Raw genomic sequence first — 5,084 nt, forward strand, 5'->3', positions numbered from 1 at the left:
ACTTCATTTACCTGAACAACTTGATTTAACAGATATTTATTGACTCTCTATTAAGGGAACAGAACAGAGAATGTTCAAAAGCCTTGTCAGCATCCTTTGCCAAACATATTACGACTTTGATTAGATAAGGAGTTGTATAGTAAGTAGGACAATGACTTATTTTCTCCCAGATATGTTCCACTTAAGAGGCAGAAATAAGTTTAGTAAAATAAAATTGAAACCAGATAAAGCCTTTTCTTGCTTTCTAAAGATATTGTTATTTGCATTTTATTTCTCTACAGAAATTGGTCCATAATTGTTTATACAGTTTGAGGCTTCCTCCTTTAGGTTACTTAAGACCTAGCCATCCACAAAATGAAAATATAAGGGTTGTTTTTATGTAATTCCCTTCTTTAACTCTTCCAACAACAATTAAGACCCTACTACCTAGGAAGCCTTTTCTAGCCAAACCATCTTTGAGATAAGGACACACTATTAGTTATGCATTCCTTAGTTGAGTTTAAGATAACATGGTGGTTTTGAGTGTAGGCTCCTCTAAGGAGAGGGGCGGTTGTTGTGGCCTGCATTGTTTGGGTTTTAAGGGTGACAGAGGCCAATGTCACAGCAGGAGCTTTGGTTCCTGAGGAGGCCCAGGAGAAGGTTCAGGCTCTTTGTGCCACATGTTCTATTTTATTTCTATTTGTGTGAAGTGGCCTTTCCCGGGCCAAGCCAATGCCTGCTGAAACTTCTTTCAGTGAGATATTGCTGAAGAGGAATCAGGACCTTGCTCCTAATTCTGCTCAACAGGCCTCCATCCTTTCTCTGGTAATGAAAGTAAACAATGTGATTGACAATTTGATTGTGGCTTCAAGGACATTTAGAGTACAAATTGAAGAAGTCAGGCAGGGGTGATCATATAAAAAGGGAACAATGATTACAGGACACATTGTGGCTGACTTGGTGGTAAATCCTAAAGATTCTGCCAACATTGGAAGCTGGTGCTGCCTTAGGGAAAGCCCAAGAGCACAGGATCCTTCCGAAGTTTTGACCATGCTGACCAATGAAACTGGCTTTGAGATCAGTTCTTCTGATGCTATGGCAAATATTTTCATTGCAACAGTGCCACCTAGTCTCTGAAAACTGAACCCAGAACTCCATTTGGATATCAAGGTGTTGCAGAGTGACTTAGCAGCCATCAGACATGCCTGTTGGTTTGAGGAAAACGCTTCTCAGTCCACAGTTAAAGTTCTTATCAGACTGCTAAAAGAGCCGAGAGTTCGTTTTCCTGGCTTTGAGCCCCTCACACACACTCGGGCACTATGCTCTGATGAACAGTCCGACCAGACAGCCTTTGGCCCTAAACATGGCATACAGGTATTGCTTAACAGATTCTGGCTGCAAGACTGTTCCTGCCAGGGTCGGTGGGTATCACTGACCCCTGTAGGTGTGGCAACTTCAGAGTACACACAGTCTTGACTCTGGAACAATAGGACATGATGTTTTACACAGCTCAGGCTCTGGTCCAAATTGTCTCACGTGGTGGTTTTCAGAAGATTCTTGGCTAGGAGAGTGATGCCAACCATCTTGCTTCTGAAATATCTACCTGGAATGGAGTAATAGTGACACCTTCAGAAAAGGCTGATGAGAAACGACCAGAGAAGAAGGAAGGGGAAGAAGAGGAGGAAAATACAGAAGAACTGACTCAAGGAGAAGAGGAGGAAAGCATGGAGACTCAGGAGTGACCTTGCTTTCTCTTCACCCCTTTTCTTTTCCAAGGGGAAGACTGCAACCTAAGCCAACCTAAGCTACTGGGTTTTATATGGTGGCATTTCTGAGGGATGGGGAGACAGGAAGGAAAATAAACTCTACAGAAGGAAGTGTCATTCCACTGGGTTCTGATTGGCTCAGTAGCCAGAAGTCTCCCACTTATGACCTATGCCATCCATCTATAGTGAAGCAGCATACCAACTTTTCTCCCTAAGACTTCAAAGAACCCAGTTCTTTGGAAACCTCTCTCAACCAGTACTTTGTTGTGGAAATGTTGTGGACTGTTAGTGTCTGAATTTTTTTTTTCCCCTAAGAAAAATGATTAAAGTACTTCCTAGTTAAAAAAAAAAAAATATATATATATATATATCTATATATATATATATAGATATATAGATATATATAGATATAGATAGATATAGATATATAAGGCTAACATAGTGGTTTTACCATTGACATTTATATTTTATTTATTTATTTATTTATTTATTTTAAAGATTTTATTTATTTGAGAGAGAGAGAGAGAGGGAATGAGCATTGGGCTAGGGGCAGAGGGAGAGGGAGAAAAAGACTCCGTGCCAAGCAGGGAGCCCAACTTGAGGCTTGATCCCAGGACCCTGGGATCATGACCTTAGCCACCTAAGTGCCCTGACATTTATATTTTAAAACCTATCTTTAAAAATGAAAGAATGTACTCTTTAAAGGACTTCACCTAAGTAAAAATTTATAAATTAGAAAAAATATCTGATAAAGGACTTTCTTTGAATTTAAATTTCATGCATATCTTGGCCCAAGAATTCAGGAAAATAGAAAGGTACATATTTCCCCAAGAAGTTTCTTGTCAGATATTATTATTTAAAAGTAAAATTTCAGAATCTGTGAGTCTAAACAGTATTAAATATAACTTGTAATCAGTTTAAATATACATATTTCAATCAATGTTATATTTTAATCTTCATAGGTTTTATTGAAAAGTTTGAAACATTGGTAATTGATTTTGTTACAAATAAAACATGCTCATGTATGGGGCTCCTGGGTGGCTCAGTGGGTTAAGCCTCTGCCTTTGGCTCAGGTCGTGATCTCAGGGTCCTGGGATTGAGCCCCGCATCAGGCTCTCTGCTCAGCAGGGAGCCTGCTCCCCCTCCACCCCTGCCACGCCTGCCTCTCTGTCTACTTGTGATCTCCGTCTGTCAAATAAATAAATAAAATCTTTAAAAAAACCACAAACATGCTCATGTAAAAGTTCTGTAAGTTACCTTCATAAAATTTTGAAGTTAATAAAATATTCTATCTGCCAAAAATTGTTTTCAAACAAGAAACATCCTTCTTCAACTGCTTTTGAACATTCCAACTATTTTGTTAATGTAAGGAAAATTATTCTTCCAGTAAGTGCCTTTTGATGAGACAGAAACCAGATATAGACATTATTATTTCCTAAAGCAGCATATTCCCAGGCTCTTAAAAAGATCCATGAGTTCTTGATATATGGTAAGCTAGTTATTTGCACCAATGACCCCAAGAACATTATAAAATACTTAATAATTTTCAGGCAGGCAAATAAAATTAACTTGCTAATAGTTACCTACTAATCATTTTGTCTCCATGAAAGAGTTGTAGAGTGAATAGAATGTAAGTTGATGATGCCATGCTCTTTGGTAGGAGAAATAAAAGATAAATTTAGAGATAATCTAAAAATTAGCAGCACTACCATTCTGTTAATTTGGTAACTTAAAAAAATCAGATGCTAAGTAAATCTTAGGTAGTATAAGAGTTGTGGGTGTTTTTGTGGGTTTTTTTTTTTGTCTTCATAAATCTAGTGATTATAAATCTGGTGATCTTTTAAATTCATGTACAGTTGAAACAGTCAGTGCTACTCAGATAGCTGAAAAATACCATTATTCATTGATCAAAGGCATTTCTCTCTCAGCAAACTTTAACTGCATGTCAAATACTGAACAATTGATTTCATCAATTACTTCCCTCTTGAAGAAAAATATACATTTTTATGCATTAGTCATCCAGTTAAGAAAGCATTTTTTTGTTTTTAAAGTTTCACTTTTTTAGATGTGAAGTATATGATTCAGTTATTGAGGGTACATTTCCTTTTCAACACATTAGAAATTAAATCCTTTAATTATTTTATTTATTTATTTATTTATTTTGAAGATTTTGTTTATTTATTTGATAGAGATCACAAGTAGGCAGAGAGGCAGGCAGAGAGAGGGAAGTAGGCTCCCCGCTGAGCAGAGAGCCCAATGCGGGGCTCGATCCCAGGACCCTGGGATCATGACCTGAGTCAAAGGCAGAGGCTTTAACCCACTGAGCCACCCAGGAGCCCCACCTTTAATTATTTTAAATACATTATTTAAGTGGCTTTTTAAAAAAGATTTTATTTATTTTATATGACAGAGAGAGCACAAGCAGGGGGAGCAACAGGCAGAGGGAAAAGGAGCAGCAGGCTTTCTTCTGAGTGAAGAGACTGATGCTGGGCTCAATCTCAGGACCCTGGGATCATGACCTGAGCCAAAGGCAGAGGCTTAACCAACTGAATCACCCGGGAGCCCCAAATGCTTTATTTAGGTTTTACAATGATTTTCCCAATAGATCTTCAACAAAATGCTCGTTAAAGCATGATTCTCCCCAATGATTTATAAAAAAATACTTATTCTGAGAATAGTGGAGAGCTTATAAAATTATTCATGTGATTAAAAATATTTTTATTTGGATACTTGAGGCCAAGGTACTATATTGACCTGAATTATCTGGATAGTAGTCTTCTTTATTCTTATCAAGCAATAATCTACCTACGTCCTGGGTAAGTTATCTGTTACACAAATCAGTATGTGTGTATATTGCCCTAAATCTAACAAATAGTATAAATCCTTCTTTTCATATATAGAAGGTGTACATAGAAAATGTGTGTCATTCCCCAAAGTAATAATTGCGTTAACTCTTTTCTCTATAAACACAACGGTAAGATATATAGAGTACTGGTGCTTTATGCCATATATATGTATACATAATATAAAAATGAAGCAGATCAAGAAAATTCCTATTTGTGACTTCTTTTTAAAAGATCATGCCTCCATGGTGTATAATCTTTCTTCAAACATAGTATATATGTGTTCTGTCACTATTTCAATGCCACATTGAGTTTAACATCATCCCATTAATATTATGAAATTACAGAACAATATAGTGCCACACATTAGAGGTGAATGGCTTTTAAAAAGGTCTAAACATAAGACCAGATATTGTTTTCCAAAGTTAAGACCAAGTTTAAACTATTAGGTCATCCCTGATGACCTAGAACCTATCTGTGTAGAAAGGTATATAAC

General features: G+C 37.0%; 1 pseudogene; it reads left to right on the top strand.

Moving 5' to 3' along the window:
* The first annotated feature begins 509 nt into the window (after positions 1 to 509).
* Positions 510 to 1,761, top strand: LOC111147919 (annotated as a pseudogene).
* Positions 1,762 to 5,084: the final 3,323 nt, after the last annotated feature.

Source organism: Enhydra lutris, unplaced genomic scaffold (genome assembly GCF_002288905.1).
Source record: "Enhydra lutris kenyoni isolate GAN:26980312 unplaced genomic scaffold, ASM228890v2 scaffoldscaffold18, whole genome shotgun sequence".
NCBI lineage: Eukaryota > Metazoa > Chordata > Mammalia > Carnivora > Mustelidae > Enhydra > Enhydra lutris.